Source organism: Lolium perenne, chromosome 3 (assembly GCF_019359855.2).
Source record: "Lolium perenne isolate Kyuss_39 chromosome 3, Kyuss_2.0, whole genome shotgun sequence".
In the NCBI taxonomy this organism is placed as follows: Eukaryota; Viridiplantae; Streptophyta; class Magnoliopsida; order Poales; family Poaceae; genus Lolium; species Lolium perenne.
The window spans coordinates 268,961,172-268,980,541 of record NC_067246.2 but is presented as its reverse complement, the minus strand read 5'-3'; the positions used below and the strand labels follow the sequence as shown (position 1 = coordinate 268,980,541).

General features: G+C 41.4%; 1 pseudogene; it reads left to right on the top strand.

The window, feature by feature from the left end:
- The first annotated feature begins 238 nt into the window (after nt 1-238).
- On the top strand, nt 239-19,024 carry LOC127339931 (uncharacterized; annotated as a pseudogene).
- Nucleotides 19,025-19,370: the final 346 nt, after the last annotated feature.

Below are 19,370 nucleotides of genomic sequence, written 5' to 3'. Positions count from 1 at the left end.
AGGGTTGCTTTACTGCATCAAACCACTACCCCTTCTCTCAAAGAAGCCATTGCATCTATGTTCAGAGGGGAAGTGCGTCTGAATATGACAAAGGGCAGCGATTATGTCCCTCATCCAACCTTCTACACAACTGAGAGACAAGAGATGAGAGACTGATATACTTGTGGACAAAAGGGACACTTGAAGCGTTAGTGTACCTCCTTTGCTACACCCGGTAGGGGGAGAGGAGGATACACACATGGCAGAGGAAGCTATAGAGGAAGAGGTGATGGTAGAGGTGGCGGACAACAATATGGCAAAGGTGGTGGGCAGCAGTATGGTAGATGTGATGGACAACGATATGGCAAAGGTGGTGGACAACCATATGGACATCGGTATGGCAGGAGTGGTGGACAACAACATGCTACATCACGCAAGGCACATATGGCAGCAGCTTCCAACTACTAGTACCTCTGAGGGACAATCAAAGGAAGAAGGACAAAATGAAGCAACCTTTGGAAAGTTTGCTCACTACGTCTACAAAGATGAAGTAATATTGATAGAGTGTCTTGATACGCTTACATCACGCGTCCGTTGGGAACCCCAAGAGGAAGGTGTGATGCGTACAGCGGCAAGTTTTCCCTCAGTATGAAACCAAGGTTTATCGAACCAGTAGGAGCCAAGAAGCACGTTGAAGGTTGATGGCGGCGAGATGTAGTGCGGCGCAACACCAGGGATTCCGGCGCCAACGTGGAACCTGCACAACACAAACCAAGTACTTTGCCCCAACGAAACAGTGAGGTTGTCAATCTCACCGGCTTGCTGTAACAAAGGATTAGATGTATAGTGTGGAAGATGATTGTTTGCAGAAAACGATAGAACAAGATTGCGGTAGATTGTATTTCAAGAAAGAGAATTGGACCGGGGTCCACAGTTCACTAGAGGTGTCTCTCCCATAAGATAAACAGCATGTTGGGTGAACAAATTACAGTTGGGCAATTGACAAATAAAGAGGGCATGACCATGCACATACATATTATGATGAGTATAGTGAGATTTAATTGGGCATTACGACAAAGTACATAGACCGCTATCCAGCATGCATCTATGCCTAAAAAGTCCACCTTCAGGTTATCATCCGAACCCCCTCCAGTATTAAGTTGCTAACAACAGACAATTGCATTAAGTATTGCACGTAATGTAATCAGTAACTACATCCTCGAACATAGCACCAATGTTTTATCCCTAGTGGCAACAGCACATCCATAATCTTAGAGATTTCTGTCACTTCCCCAGATTCACGGAGAAATGAACCCACTATCGAGCATAAATACTCCCTCTTGGAGTTACAAGCATCTACTTGGCCAGAGCATCTACTAGTAACGGAGAGCATGCAAGATCATAAACAACACATAGACATAACTTTAATAATCAACATAACAAGTATTCTCTATTCATCGGATCCCAGCAAACACAACATATAGAATTACAGATAGATGATCTTGATCATGTTCGGCAGCTCACAAGACCCGACAATTAAGCACAATGGGGAGAAGACAACCATCTAGCTACTGCTATGGACCCATAGTCCAGGGGTAGACTACTCACACATCACTCCGGAGGCGACCATGGTGGCGTAGAGTCCTCCGGGAGATGATTCCCCTCTCCGGCAGGGTGCCGGAGGCGATCTCCTGAATCCCCCGAGATGGGATTGGCGGCGGTGGTGTCTCTGGAAGGTTTTCCGTATCGTGGCTCTCGGTACTGGGGGTTTCGCGACGAAGGCTATTTGTAGGCGGAAGGGCAGGTCGAGGGGCGTCACGAGGGGCCCACACCATAGGTCGGCGCGGCCAGGGCTTGGGCTGCGCCGCCCTATGGTTTGGCCACCTCGTGGCCCCACTTCGTCTCCTCTTCGGTCTTCTGGAAGCTTCGTGGCAAAATAGGACCCTGGGCGTTGATTTCGTCCAATTCCGAGAATATTTCCCTACTAGGATTTCTGAAACCAAAAATAGCAGAAAACAGCAACTGGCACTTCGGCATCTTGTTAATAGGTTAGTTCCAGAAAATGCACGAATATGACATAAAGTGTGCATAAAACATGTAGATATCATCAATAATGTGGCATATAACATAAGAAATTATCGATACGTCGGAGACGTATCAGCATCCCCAAGCTTAGTTCCTGCTCGTCCCGAGCAGGTAAACGATAAACAAAGATAATTTCTGGAGTGACATGCCATCATAACCTTGATCATACTATTGTAAGCATATGTAGTGAATGCAGCGATCAAAACAATGGTAATGAAATGAGTAAACAAGTGAATCATATAGCAAAGACTCTTCATGAATAGTACTTCAAGACAAGCATCAATAAGTCTTGCATAAGTGTTAACTCATAAAGCAATAATTCATAGTAGAGGCATTGAAGCAACACATAGGAAGATTAAGTTTCAGCGGTTGCTTTCAACTTATAACATGTATATCTCATGGATATTGTCAACATAGAGTAATATAATAAGTGCAATATGCAAGTATGTAGGAATCAATGCACAGTTCACACAAGTGTTTGTTTCTTGAGGTGGAGAGAAATAGGTGAACTGACTCAACAATAAAAGTAAAAGAATGGTCCTTCAAAGAGGAAAGCATCGATTGCTATATTTGTGCTAGAGCTTTGATTTTGAAAACATATAGAGAGCAATAAAAGTAAAATTTTGAGAGGTGTTTGTTGTTGTCAACGAATGGTAGTGGGCACTCTAACCCCCTTGCCAGACAAACTTTCAAAGAGCGGCTCCCATTTTATTTTATTTTTGTGTGGCACTCGTTCCAACCTTTCTTTCACAAACCATGGCTAACCGAATCCTTCGGGTGCCTGCCAACAATCTCATACCATGAAGGAGTGCCTTTTTATTTTAGTTTTATTATGATGACACTCCTCCCCACCTTTGCTTTCTCAAGCCATGGCTAACCGAATCCTTCGGGTGCCGTCCAATCAATCACATACCATGGAGGAGTGTCTATTTTTATTAATTAATTTGGGACTGGGAATCCCATTGCCAGCTCTTTTTGCAAAATTATTGGATAAGCGGATGAAGCCACTAGTCCATTGGTGAAAGTTGCCCAACAAGATTGAAAGATAAACACCACATACTTCCTCATGAGCTATAAAACATTGACACAAATCAGAGGTGATAAATTTTGAATTGTTTAAAGGTAGCACTCAAGCAATTTACTTTGGAATGGCGGAGAAATACCATGTAGTAGGTAGGTATGGTGGACACAAATGGCATAGTGGTTGGCTCAAGTATTTGGATGCATGAGAAGTATTCCATCTCGATACAAGGTTTAAGCTAGCAAGGTTTATTTGAAACAAACACAAGGATGAACTGGTGCAGCAAAACTCACATAAAAGACATATTGTAAACATTATAAGACTCTACACCGTCTTCCTTGTTGTTCAAACTCAATACTAGAAATTATCTAGACCTTAGAGAGACCAAATATGCAAACCAAATTTTAGCATGCTCTTTGTATTTCTTCATTAATGGGTGCAAAGTATATGACGCAAGAGCTTAAACATGAGCACAACAATTGCCAAGTATCACATTATCCAAGACATTTTAGCAATTTACTACATGTATCATTTTCCAATTCCAACCATATAACAATTTAACGAAGAAGAAACTTTGCCATGAATATTATGAGTAAAGTCTAAGGACATATTTGTCCATATGCTACAGCGGAGCGTGTCTCTCTCCCATACAATGAATGCTAGGATCCATTTTATTCAAACAAAACAAAAAACAAAAACAAACCGACGCTCCAAGAAAAGCACATAAGATGTGATGGAATAAAAATATAGTTTCAGGGGAGGAACCTGATAATGTTGTCGATGAAGAAGGGGATGCCTTGGGCATCCCCAAGGCATCCCCAAGCTTAGACGCTTGAGTCTTCTTGATATATGCAGGGGTGAACCACCGGGGCATCCCCAAGCTTAGAGCTTTCACTCTCCTTGATCATGTTGTATCATCCCCCTCTCTTGATCCTTGAAAACTTCCTCCACACCAAACTTAGAACAACTCATTAGAGGGTTAGTGCACAATCAAAATATACATGTTCAGAGGTGACATAACCATTCTTAACACTTCTGAACATTGTACAAAGCTACTAAAAGTCAATGGAATCGAAATATCCATCGAACATAACAAAACAGGCAATACGAAATAAAAGGCAGAATCTGTCAAAACAGAACAGTTCGTATTGACGAATTTTATTGAGGCACCAGACTTGCTCAAATGAAAATGCTCAAATTGAATGAAAGTTGCGTACATATCTGAGGATCACTCACGTAAATTGACATAATTTTCTGAGTTACCTAAAGAGAATTTTGCCCAGATTCGTGACAGCAAAGAAATCTGTTTCTGTGCAGTAATCCAAATCTTGTATGAACTTTTCTATCAACGACTTTACTTGGCACAACAAAACACAAAACTAAGATAAGAAGAGGTTGCTACAGTAGTAAACAACTTCCAAGACACAAAATAAAAACAAAGTACTGTAGTAAAAAACATGGGTTGTCTCCCATAAGCGCTTTTCTTTAACGCCTTTCAGCTAGGCGCAGAAAGTGTATATCAAGTATTATCAAGAGATGAAGTGTCAACATCATAATTTGTTCTAATAATAGAATCAAAAGGTAACTTCATTCTCTTTCTAGGGAAGTGTTCCATACCTTTCTTGAGAGGAAATTGATATTTAATATTACCTTCCTTCATATCAATGATAGCACCGACAGTTCGAAGAAAAGGTCTTCCCAATATAATGGGACAAGATGCATTGCATTCAATATCCAAGACAACAAAATCAACGGGGACAAGGTTATTGTTAACGGTAATGCGAACATTATCAACTTTCCCCAAAGGTTTCTTTGTAGAATGATCAGCAAGATTAACATCCAAATAGCAATTTTTCAGTGGTGGCAAGTCAAGCATATTATAGATTTTCTTAGGCATAACAGAAATACTTGCACCAAGATCACATAAAGCATTACAATCAAAATCTTTAATCTTCATCTTAATGATGGGCTCCCAACCATCCTCTAGCTTTCTAGAAATAGAAGCTTCGCGCTCTAGTTTCTCTTCTCTAGCTTTTATGAGAGTATTTGTAATATGTTGCGTGAAAGCCAAATTTATAGCACTAGCATTAGGACTTTTAGCAAGTTTTTGCAAGAACTTTATAACTTCAGAGATGTGGCAATCATCAAAATTCAAACCATTATAATCTAAAGCAACGGGATCATCATCCCCAATGTTGGAAAAAATTTCAGCAGTTTTATCACAGGCAATTTCAGCAGCTTTAGCAGCTTTCAGCGTTTCTCGCTTTGCATTAGAAGTGGAAACATTGCTAACACCAATTCTTTTATTATTATTAGTAGGAGGTGCAGCAACTTGTGTAGCATTAGCATTACTAGTGGTGGTTATAGTCCAAACTTTAGCTATATTATCTTCTTTTTCATTTTCTTCTCTTTCCCACCTAGCACGCAATTCGGCCATCAATCTTATATTCTCATTAATTCTAACTTGGATGGCATTTGCTGTAGTAACAATTTTACTATGATGATTTTCATTAGGCATAACTTTTGATTTCAAAAGATCAACATCAGCAGCAAGACTATCGACTTTAGAAGCAAGTATATCAATTTTCCCAAGCTTTTCTTCAACAGATTTGTTAAAAGTAGTTTGTGTACTAATAAATTCTTTAAGCATGGATTCAAGTCCAGGGGTGTGTTCCTATTATTGTTGTAAAAATTCCCATAAGAATTACCATAGCCGTTGACATTATTATAAGGATATGGCCTATAGTTGTTACTAGAATTGTTCCGGTAAGCATTGTTGTTTTTTGTGTTTTTTTGTGTTTTTGATATAGAGTGCAAGATAGTAAATGGAGTAAAACTAGCAACTAATTTTTTTGTGTTTTTGATATAGAGTGCAAGATAGTAAATAGAGTAAAACTAGCAACTAATTTTTTTGTATTTTGATTTAGTGCAGCAAACAAAGTAGTAAATAAAACTAAGCAAGACAAAAACAAAGTAAAGAGATTGCGATGTGGAGACTCCCCTTGCAGCGTGTCTTGATCTCCCCGGCAACGGCGCCAGAAAAAGAGCTTGATACGCGTACAGCACGCGTCCGTTGGGAACCCCAAGAGGAAGGTGTGATACGTACAAATGCAAGTTTTCCTCGAGTATGAAACCAAGGTTTATCGAACCAGTAGGAGCCAAGAAGCACGTTGAAGGTTGATGGCGGCGAGATGTAGTGCGGCGCAACACCAGGGATTCCGGCGCCAACGTGGAACCTGCACAACACAAACCAAGTACTTTGCCCCAACGAAACAGTGAGGTTGTCAATCTCACCGGCTTGCTGTAACAAAGGATTAGATGTATAGTGTGGAAGATGATTGTTTGCGTAAAACAAGAGAACAAGATTACAAGAGATTGTATTTCAGTAAAGAGAATTGGACCGGGGTCCACAGTTCACTAGAGGTGTCTCTCCCATAAGATAAACAGCATGTTGGGTGAACAAATTACAGTTGGGCAATTGACAAATAAAGAGGGCATGACCATGCACATACATATTATGATGAGTATAGTGAGATTTAATTGGGCATTACGACAAAGTACATAGACCGCTATCCATCATGCATCTATGCCTAAAAAGTCCACCTTCAGGTTATCATCCGAACCCCCTCCAGTATTAAGTTGCTAACAACAGACAATTGCATTAAGTATTGCGAGTAATAGAATCAGTAACTACATCCTCGAACATAGTGATACGTCTCCGACGTATCGATAATTTCTTATGTTCCATGCCACATTATTGATGTTATCTACATGTTTTATGCACACTTTATGTCATATTCGTGCATTTTCTGGAACTAACCTATTAACAAGATGCCGAAGTGCCGATTCTTTGTTTTCTGCTGTTTTTGGTTTCAGAAATCCTAGTAAGGAAATATTCTCGGAATTGGACGAAATCAAAGCCCAGGGGCCTATTTTCTCACGAAGCTTCCAGAAGTCCGAAGGAGAGACGAAGAGGGGCCACGGAGGGGCCACACCATAGGCCGGCGCCCCCCCCCCCTTGGCCGCGCGGCCCTGTGGTGTGGGGCCCCCGTGCCGCCTCTTGACCTGCCCTTCCGCCTACAAATAGCCTCCGTGACGAAACCCCCAGTACCGAGAGCCACGATACGGAAAACCTTCCAGAGACGCCGCCGCCGCCGATCCCATCTCGGGGGATCCAGGAGATCGCCTCCGGCACCCTGCCGGAGAGGGGAATCATCTCCCGGAGGACTCTACGCCGCCATGGTCGCCTCCGGTGTGATGTGTGAGTAGTCTACCCCTGGACTATGGGTCCATAGCAGTAGCTAGATGGTTGTCTTCTCCCCATTGTGCTTCATTGTCGGATCTTGTGAGCTGCCTAACATGATCAAGATCATCTATCTGTAATTCTATATGTTGCGTTTGTTGGGATCCGATGAATAGAGAATACTTGTTATGTTGATTATCAAAGTTATGCTTATGTGTTGTTTATGATCTTGCATGCTCTCCGTTACTAGTAGATGCTCTGGCCAAGTAGATGCTTGTAACTCCAAGAGGGAGTACTTATGCTCGATAGTGGGTTCATGCCTGCATTGACACAGGACAAGTGATGTAAAGTTCTAAGGTTGTGTTGTGTTGTTGCCACTAGGGATAAAACATTAGTGCTATGTTCAAGGATGTAGTCACTAGTTACATTACGCACCATACTTAATGCAATTGTCTGTTGTTAGCAACTTAATACCGGAGGGGGTTCGGATGATAACTCAAGGTGGACTTTTTAGGCATAGATGCGCTTGGATGACGGTCTATGTACTTTGTCGTAATGCCCAATTAAATCTCACTATACTCATCATGATATGTATGAGCATGGTCATGCTCTCTTTATTTGTCAATTGCCCAACTGTAATTTGTTCACCCAACATGTCGTTCGTCTTATGGGAGAGACACCTCTAGTGAACTGTGGACCCCGGTCCAATTCTCTTTCTTGAAATACAATCTACCGCAATCGTTTCTCGTTTTCTGCAAACAATCATCTTCCACACAATACGGTTAATCCTTTGTTACAGCAAGCCGGTGAGATTGACAACCTCACTGTTTCGTTGGGGCAAAGTACTTTGGTTGTGTTGTGCAGGTTCCACGTTGGCGCCGGAATCCCTGGTGTTGCGCCGCACTACATCCCGCCGCCATCAACCTTCAACGTGCTTCTTGGCTCCTCCTGGTTCGATAAACCTTGGTTTCTTTCTGAGGGAAAACTTGCTGCTGTGCGCATCATACCTTCCTCTTGGGGTTGCCCAACGAACGTGTGAAATACACGCCATCAAGCACATTTTCTGGCGCCGCTGTCGTGAGATCAAGACACGCTGCAAGGGGAGTCTCCACTTCTCAATCTCTTTACTTTGTTTTTGTCTTGCTTAGTTTTATTTACTACTTTGTTTGTTGCACTAAATCAAAATACAAAAAAATTAGTTGCTAGTTTTACTTTACTTGCTATTTTGTTTACTATATCAAAAACACAAAAAAATTAGTTTACTTGCATTTACTTTATCTAGTTTGTTTTATTTACTGTTGCTAAAATGGCCAACGCTGAAAATACTAAGTTGTGTGACTTCACAACCACAAATAATAATGATTTCTTATGCACACCTATTGCTCCACCTGCTACTACAGCAGAATTCTTTGAAATCAAACCTGCTTTACTGAATCTTGTTATGCGAGAGCAATTTTCTGGTGTTAGTTCTGATGATGCTGCTGCCCATCTTAATAATTTTGTTGAACTATGTGAAATGCAAAAATATAAAGATGTAGATGGTGATATTATTAAACTAAAATTGTTCCCTTTCTCATTAAGAGGAAGAGCTAAGGATTGGTTGCTATCTCTGCCTAAGAATAGTATTGATTCATGGACTAAATGCAAGGATGCTTTTATTGGTAGATATTATCCCCCTGCTAAAATTATATCTTTGAGGAGTAGCATAATGAATTTTAAACAATTAGATACTGAACATGTTGCTCAAGCTTGGGAAAGAATGAAATCTCTGGTTAAAAATTGCCCAACCCATGGACTGACTACTTGGATGATCATCCAAACCTTCTATGCAGGACTAAATTTTTCTTCACGGAATTTATTGGATTCAGCTGCTGGAGGTACCTTTATGTCCATCACTCTTGGTGAAGCAACAAAGCTTCTTGATAATATGATGATCAACTACTCTGAATGGCACACGGAAAGAGCTCCACAAGGTAAGAAGGTAAATTCTGTCGAAGAAACCTCTTCCTTGAGTGATAAGATTGATGCTATTATGTCTATGCTTGTGAATGATAGGACTAATATTGATCCTAATAATGTTCCGTTAGCTTCATTGGTTGCACAAGAAGAACATGTTGATGTAAACTTCATTAAAAATAATAATTTCAACAACAATGCTTACCGGAACAATTCTAGTAACAACTATAGGCCATGTCCTTATAATAATGGCAACGGCTATGGTAATTCTTATGGGAATTCTTACAACAATAATAGGAGTTCACCCCTGGACTTGAAGCCATGCTTAAGGAATTTATTAGTACACAAACTGCTTTTAACAAATCTGTTGAAGAAAAGCTTGGGAAAATTGATATACTTGCTTCTAAAGTCGATAGTCTTGTCATTGATGTTGATCTTTTGAAATCAAAAGTTTTGCCTAATGAGAATCATCATAATAAAATTGTTACTACAGCAAATGCCATTCAAGTTAGAATTAATGAGAATATAAGATTAATGGCTGAACTGCGTGCTAGGTGGGATAGAGAAGAAAATGAAAAACTAGCTAAAGAGAAGAATATAGCTAAAGTTTGGACTATTACCACCACTAGTAATGCTAATGCTACACATGTTGCTGCACTTCCAACTAATACTAATAAAAGAATTGGTGTTAGCAATGTTTCCACTTCTAATGCAAAGCGCGAAAAACTGCTAAATCGCTAAAACTGTAAATCGCTGTGATAAAGCTGCTGAAATTTTTTCCAACATTGGGGATGATGATCCTATTGCTTTAGATTATAATGGTTTGAATTTTGATGATTGCCACATCTTTGAAGTTATAAAGTTCTTGCAAAAACTTGCTAAAAGTCCTAATGCTAGTGCTATAAATTTGGCTTTCACGCATCATATTACAAATGCTCTCATAAAAGCTAGAGAAGAGAAACTAGAGCGTGAAGCCTCTATTCCTAAAAAGCTAGAGGATGGTTGGGAGCCCATCATTAAGATGAAGGTTAAATATTTTGATTGTAATGCTTTATGTGATCTTGGTGCAAGTATTTCTGTTATGCCTAAGAAAATTTATGATATGCTTGACTTGCCACCACTGAAAAATTGTTATTTGGATGTTAATCTTGCTGATCATTCTACAAAGAAACCTTTGGGTAAGGTTGATAATGTTCGCATTACCGTTAACAATAACCTTGTTCCCGTTGATTTTGTTGTCTTGGATATTGAATGCAATGCATCTTGTCCCATTATATTGGGAAGACCTTTTCTTCGAATCGTTGGTGCTATTATTGATATGAAGGAAGGTAATATAAAATATCAATTTCCTCTCAAGAAAGGTATGGAACACTTCCCTAGAAAGAGAATGAAGGTACCTTTTGATTCTATTATGAGAACAAATTATGATGTTGACACTTCGTCTCTCGATAATACTTGATACACACTTTCTGCGCTAGCTGAAAAGGCGTTAAAGAAAAGCGCTTATGGGAGACAACCCATGTTTTTACCTACAGTACTTTATTTTTATTTTGTGTCTTGGAAGTTGTTTACTACTGTAGCAACCTCTCCTTATCTTAGTTTTGTGTTTTGTTGTGCCAAGTTAAGCCGTTGATAGAAAAGTAAGTACTAGATTTGGATTACTGCACAGTTCCAGATTTCTTTGCTGTCACGAATCTGGGTCCACCTCCCTGTAGGTAGCTCAGAAAATTATGCCAATTTACGTGAGTAATCCTCAGATATGTACGCAACTTTCATTCAATTTGAGCATTTTCATTTGAGCAAGTCTGGTGCCATTTTAAAATTCGTCAATACGAACTGTTCTGTTTTGACAGATTCTGCCTTTTATTTCGCATTGCCTCTTTTGCTATGTTGGATGAATTTCTTTGATCCACTAATGTCCAGTAGCATTATGCAATGTCCAGAAGTGTTAAGAATGATTGTGTCACCTCTGAATATGTCAATTTATATTGTGCACTAACCCTCTAATGAGTTGTTTCGAGTTTGGTGTGGAGGAAGTTTTCAAGGATCAAGAGAGGAGTATGATGCAACATGATCAAGGAGAGTGAAAGCTCTAAGCTTGGGGATGCCCCGGTGGTTCACCCCTGCATATATCAAGAAGACTCAAGCGTCTAAGCTTGGGGATGCCCAAGGCATCCCCTTCTTCATCGACAACATTATCAGGTTCCTCCCCTGAAACTATATTTTTATTCCATCACATCTTATGTGCTTTTTCTTGGAGCGTCGGTTTGTTTTTGTTTTTGTTTTGTTTGAATAAAATGGATCCTAGCATTCACTTTATGGGAGAGAGACACGCTCCGCTGTAGCATATGGACAAGTATGTCCTTGGTTTCTACTCATAGTATTCATGGCGAAGTTTCTCCTTCGTTAAATTGTTATATGGTTGGAATTGGAAAATGATACATGTAGTAATTGCTATAAATGTCTTGGGTAATGTGATACTTGGCAATTGTTGTGCTCATGATTAAGCTCTTGCATCATATGCTTTGCACCCATTAATGAAGAAATACATAGAGCATGCTAAAATTTGGTTTGCATATTTGGTTTCTCTAAGGTCTAGATAATTTCTAGTATTGAGTTTGAACAACAAGAAAGACGGTGTAGAGTCTTATAATGTTTTCAATATGTCTTTTATGTGAGTTTTGCTGCACCGGTTCATCCTTGTGTTTGTTTCAAATAAAGCCTTGCTAGCCTAAACCTTGTATCGAGAGGGAATACTTCTCATGCATCCAAAATACTTAAGCCAACCACTATGCCATTTGTGTCCACCATACCTACCTATACTACATGGTATTTTCCCGCCATTCCAAAGTAAATTGCTTGAGTGCTACCTTTAAAATTCCATCATTCACCTTTGCAATATATATCTCATGGGACAAATAGCTTAAAAACTATTGTGGTATTGAATATGTAATTATGCACTTTATCTCTTATTAAGTTGCTTGTTGTGCGATAACCATGTTCACTGGGGACGCCATCAACTATTCATTGTTGAATTTCATGTGAGTTGCTATGCATGTCCGTCTTGTCTGAAGTAAGAGAGATCTACCACCATATGGTTAAGCATGCATATGTTAGAGAAGAACATTGGGCCACTAACTAAAGCCATGCTCCATGGTGGAAGTTTCAGTTTTGGACAACAATCCTCAAATCTCAAATGAGAAAATTATTAATTGTTGTTATATGCTTATGCATAAAAGAGGAGTCCATTATCTGTTGTCTATGTTGTCCCGGTATGGATGTCTAAGTTGAAGAATAATCAATAGCGAGAAATCCAATGCGAGCTTTCTCCTTAGACCTTTGTACAGGCGGCATAGAGGTACCCCTTTGTGACACTTGGTAAAAACAATGCATTGTGATGACCCGGTAGTCCAAGCTAATTAGGACAAGGTGCGGGCACTATTAGTACACTATGCATGAGGCTTGCAACTTATAAGATATAATTTACATGATGCGTATGCTTTATTACTACCGTTGACAAAATTGTTTCATGTTTTCAAAATCAAAGCTCTAGCACAAATATAGCAATCGATGCTTTTTCCTCTATGGAGGACCATTCTTTTACTTTCAATGTTGAGTCAGTTCACCTATTTCTCTCCACCTCAAGAAGCAAACACTTGTGTGAACTGTGCATTGATTCCTACATACTTGCTTATTGCACTTATTATATTACTCTATGTTGACAATATCCATGAGATATACATGTTACAAGTTGAAAGCAACCGCTGAAACTTAATCTTCTTTTGTGTTGTTTCAATACCTTTACTTTGAATTATTGCTTTATGAGTTAACTCTTATGCAAGACTTATTGATGCTTGTCTTGAAGTGCTATTCATGAAAAGTCTTTGCTATATGATTCACTTGTTTACTCATGTCATATACATTGTTTGGATCGCTGCATTCACTACATATGCTTTACAAATAGTATGATCAAGATTATGATGGCATGTCACTCCAGAAATTATCTGTGTTATCGTTTTACCTGCTCGGGACGAGCAGAACTAAGCTTGGGGATGCTGATACGTCTCCGACGTATCGATAATTTCTTATGTTCCATGCCACATTATTGATGTTATCTACATGTTTTATGCACACTTTATGTCATATTCGTGCATTTTCTGGAACTAACCTATTAACAAGATGTCGAAGTGCCGATTCTTTGTTTTATTTGTTTTTGGTTTCAGAAATCCTAGTAAGGAAATATTCTCGGAATTGGACGAAATCAAAGCCCAGGGGCCTATTTTCTCACGAAGCTTCCAGAAGTCCGAAGGAGAGACGAAGAGGGGCCACGGAGGGGCCACACCATAGGCCGGCGCGGCCCCCCCCTTGGCCGCGCGGCCCTGTGGTGTGGGGCCCCCGTGCCGCCTCTTGACCTGCCCTTCCGCCTACAAATAGCCTCCGTGACGAAACTCCCGATGCGAGAGCCACGATACGGAAAACCTTCCGCAGACGCCGCCGCCGCCGATCCCATCTCGGGGGATCCAGAGATCGCCTCCGGCACCTGCCGAGAGGGGAATCATCTCCCCGGAGGACTCTACGCCGCCATGGTCGCCTCCGGTGTGATGTGTGAGTAGTCTACCCCTGGACTATGGGTCCATAGCAGTAGCTAGATGGTTGTCTTCTCCCCATTGTGCTTCATTGTCGGATCTTGTGAGCTGCCTAACATGATCAAGATCATCTATCTGTAATTCTATATGTTGCGTTTGTTGGGATCCGATGAATAGAGAATACTTGTTATGTTGATTATCAAAGTTATGCTTATGTGTTGTTTATGATCTTGCATGCTCTCCGTTACTAGTAGATGCTCTGGCCAAGTAGATGCTTGTAACTCCAAGAGGGAGTACTTATGCTCGATAGTGGGTTCATGCTCGCATTGACACCGGGACAAATGTGAGAAAGTTCTAAGGTTGTGTTGTGCTGTTGCCACTAGGGATAAAACATTAGTGCTATGTTCAAGGATGTAGTCACTAGTTACATTACGCACCATACTTAATGCAATTGTCTGTTGTTAGCAACTTAATACTGGAGGGGGTTCGGATGATAACCTGAAGGTGGACTTTTTAGGCATAGATGCAGTTGGATGACGGTCTATGTACTTTGTCGTAATGCCCAATTAAATCTCACTATACTCATCATGATATGTATGTGCATGGTCATGCTCTCTTTATTTGTCAATTGCCCAACTGTAATTTGTTCACCCAACATGCTGTTCGTCTTATGGGAGAGACACCTCTAGTGAACTGTGGACCCCGGTCCAATTCTCTTTACTGAAATACAATCTCTTGCAATCTTTGTTCTCTTGTTTTACGCAAACAATCATCTTCCACACAATACGGTTAATCCTTTGTTACAGCAAGCCGGTGAGATTGACAACCTCACTGTTTCGTTGGGGCAAAGTACTTTGGTTGTGTTGTGCAGGTTCCACGTTGGCGCCGGAATCCCTGGTGTTGCGCCGCACTACATCCCGCCGCCATCAACCTTCAACGTGCTTCTTGGCTCCTCCTGGTTCGATAAACCTTGGTTTCTTTCTGAGGGAAAACTTGCTGCTGTGCGCATCATACCTTCCTCTTGGGGTTGCCCAACGAACGTGTGAAATACACACCATCACATAGCACCAATGTTTTATCCCTAGTGGCAACAGCACATCCATAATCTTAGAGATTTCTGTCACTTCCCTAGATTCACGGAGACATGAACCCACTATCGAGCATAAATACTCCCTCTTGGAGTTACAAGCATCTACTTGGCCAGAGCATCTACTAGTAACGGAGAGCATGCAAGATCATAAACAACACATAGACATAACTTTGATAATCAACATAACAAGTATTCTCTATTCATCGGATCCCAACAAACACAACATATAGAATTACAGATAGATGATCTTGATCATGTTCGGCAGCTCACAAGACCCGACAATTAAGCACAATGGGGAGAAGACAACCATCTAGCTACTGCTATGGACCCATAGTCCAGGGGTAGACTACTCACACATCACTCCGGAGGCGACCATGGCGGCGTAGAGTCCTTCGGGAGATGACTCCCCTCTCCCGGCGAAGTGCCGGAGGCGATCTCCTGAATCCCCCGAGATGGGATTGGCGGCGGCGGCGTCTCTGGAAGGTTTTCCGTATCGTGGCTCTCGGTACTGGGGGTTTCGCGACGAAGGCTATTTGTAGGCGGAAGGGCAGGTCGAGGGGCGTCACGAGGGGCCCACACCATAGGTCGGCGCGGCCAGGGCTTGGGCTGCGCCGCCCTATGGTTTGGCCACCTCGTGGCCCCACTTCGTCTCCTCTTCGGTCTTCTGGAAGCTTCGTGGCAAAATAGGACCCTGGGCGTTGATTTCGTCCAATTCCGAGAATATTTCCTTACTAGGATATCTGAAACCAAAAACAGCAGAAAACAGCAACTGGCACTTCGGCATCTTGTTAATAGGTTAGTTCCAGAAAATGCACGAATATGACATAAAGTGTGCATAAAACATGTAGATATCACCAATAATGTGGCATGGAACATAAGAAATTATCGATACGTCGGAGACGTATCATGTCTATAGCCACTCATAATGTTAATTCAGATTGGATTCTTGATTCTGGAGCATCCAAACATGTTAGTGGGAATATTAGTGTGTTTGAGTCCTATACTCAGTATCCTCCCACACATAGAGGCACTATCCAAACAACAGATGGCACAACAGAATCTATAAAAGGGTAGGGGTCGGTGCAATGTACACCCAACATAAAATTGTCATCAGTTTTATATGTTCTTGCTTTCTAGTAATTTTGTTGTCTCTAAGTGCCTTGATTGATCAGCAGGACTACCATATAATAGTTGATAGATATATGTGTTTAATTCAGAAAAGGGAGAGCAACAAGAAGATTGAGACTGCAACCAGACATAGAGATCTTTGACACATAGATCGTGACGAGATGGGGCATGATTCGAGTTCCGTGCTTGATGCGATTGTTGGAGGAAATGAGAGTATGGCACTGGTTCATCATTGTTGAATGGGCCACATGGCGTTTGATAAAATATTTCGAGTTTTTCCTAATGTAATGAATAGAGTGGACAAAACCAAAATATCTTGTGATGCTTTCGAATATGCCAAGGTTCGGGAAAGCGGAAAAAAGCGTACGCTTATGCGCGCTGAAGCGTGAAGCAAAGGGTCTCCGCCTCGATTAGGGCCTAATCGCCTCATTAAGCGGTAGGCGCGCTTAATCAAGATGTTTTTTTGGTAATTGTGATTAGTCAACACTGATGCATGGATTAAGCGGCCCCAAAGCGTCAGAATTGAAGGAATTAAAGGTGCAACCAGGAATTAAAGGTGCAGCCACGAATTTACTAGGAGCATCCCTTCCAAAGCGAGCAACTCCCAAAGCGTCACATTGAAGGCAATCTGGCTATAAAACACTGGACTCTTCCTCTCCATTTACTCCTTGCAATCTAGCATAGGGGTTGAGTTCGGGAGAGAACCATGGAAGACGAAGCCTGAGGAACTGCTCCTCCTCCGCTCCCTGTCTTCTCTGCCCCTGCAGCAACATCGAAGCCGCCGGCGTCTCCCCTTTCCTCACCGCCCCTGCTGCACCTGCACCCCCGATCTCTCTCCACTCTTCTACGCCCCAGGCTTCAGTTCAAGTACCCGTCTCCTGCCTTCTACTGCCTTCTCTCCTCTCTATTATCCAACCTGTATGTGAGAAGTGAGCAACAAATCAATTTGTAAAATCCGCTGTGAATTAGTGTTGATGAATGCTTATGTGCTTGTTCCTTGTTGTTCGTGTAGGATGGCAGCAACAAGTGCTGATGATGTTGACATGGGTGATGGAGGCACACCAGTGCAGCCTAACACGCACAAGAGGAACTCCGATGACATGGGATGGGAGTGGGGGTTCAATTCGAATCCTAATGACAAGACGAAGCTGAAGTGCAAGTTGTGTGGACATGAGAGTACTGGAGGCATCAACCGATTGAAACATCATCTTGGCCATGTTGGCAATGTTGTGTCAAAGTGCAAGAAGGTCAGCGAGGAAGTGAAGGAAAGATGCAGGGAAAATATTGAAGAAACTAGTAAGAAGAAGAGGGACAAGGCCATGAATGACAAAGAGATCAGAGAAGGCGTGTTGATTTCAGCAGGGCACACAGATGGTGAAGAGTCACAATCAAGGGCGGGTAGCTCTGTACAGCCTTCTAAGCTAGGCCCCATGGAAAAATTCACGCGCCCCATTGATCCAAAAGCAACTAGGGCTGAAGCTTTGAAACAGCAGAATATTAACGAAGCACTTAACAAAGAGAGAACACAGCAGACTGCAAGATATGTTGCAAGATGTATACACATGGTACTGTTCTTTCACTCTTTCAAACAGCAAGATATGTTGATGTGTTGTGAATTTATTACTAATTCCCTTTTATGTACTACTGTTTTGCAGCCATTCCCTTCAATGCTATTGATAATGATGAATTTTTAGAGATGGCTGAGGCAATTGGATGCTTTGGTCCTGGTTTTAAGCCTCCTTCCCCATATGACCTGCGAGAGACATTGCTGAAAGCTGAGTACGCAAGAAATCAAAGTCTGTTGAAGGATCGTGAAGAAGATAAGTTAAAGAATGGATGCACCATTATGACTGATGCTTGGACAGACATGAAGAGAAGGAGTATAATGAACATGTGCACAAATACAAGTGAGGGGACAACTTTCATGAAGTCAAAGGAGATGTCAGATGTGTCCCATACAAGTGATGCGATATTTACACTGGTGGACAAGGCCATAGAGGACGCAGGACCAGATCATGTGGTGCAAGTTGTGACTGATAATGCATCCAACAACATGGGAGCAAAGACAATGTTGAAGGATAAGAGGCCTAACATTTCCTGGAGCTCGTGTGCGACCCATACCATCAACTTGATGCTGCAGGGAATTGGCAACCTGCCAAAGTTCAAGAAGACAATTGACCAAGCAAAGAGTTTCACCATATTCGTGTATGGACACCACCGCACATTGTCTTGTATGCGCTCCTTCACCAAAAAGAAGGAGATCATCAGGCCAGGAGTGACCAGATTTGCATCATCCTTCCTCACGTTGCAAAGCATGCTTGATAAGAGGGATCAACTAAGGAGGATGGTTGTACATCAGAGGTGGGAAACACTCGCAGATGTGAGGTCAAAAAAGGGCAAGGAAGCAACAACCACAGTTCTAAGTCAGACCTTATGGAACAATGTTCACCTTTGCTTGAAGGTTTTCGAGCCTTTGGTCAAGCTTCTTCGTTTGGTTGATGGGGATGTTAAACCATCAATGGGTTTCCTATATGGAGAACTGCTCAAGGCTAAGAGATATCAGAGATGCCTTTGGTAATGTGGAGAAGAACTACAAAGATGTGATGGCGATTGTTGATAAGAAGATGAAGGGTAGACTGGACTCTCCATTGCATGTTGTAGCATACATGTTGAACCCATACTACTCTTATAACAATAGCACAATCTTTGATGACCCAAATGTCATTGAAAAGTTTATGCTTTGTGCTGAAACCTTCTATCATCGTGATGATGACAAGGCATATGCTGTTGTCAATGTTGATTTGGACAAATTTCAGAAGAAACATGATTCTTTTTCAAAGAAGATGGCTAAAAGCTATGAGAAATTCGAATTCAATCCAGGTGATATATGCATTTGTTTTATTGGTGTATCTAGTCCTATTCATGTATTCCAGTAACTTACCATGTCTCATTTACTATTTTCTTAACATCTTGGTGGAGGCTCTATGGAGGTGGAGCACCAGATTTGCAAAGGATGGCAATTCAAATTCTTCCACCGACTTCAAGTTCTAGTTGAAAGTATAGAGATGGTAAACCTAGAGGGGGGGGGGGTGAATAGGTTTCTACAAATTTTAATTCTTTCTTTGCAATATTAGGCTTTGCGGAATATAAAGATGAGCCTAATGCAAACTAGGTGAAGCAACCTATATGAGGATACAACTAACTCGAGCACGAAGGCTCTCACAGCGATTAAATCACAAGTAAGGAGTTCGGTTAGAGATAACCGATAGCACGCGGAGACGA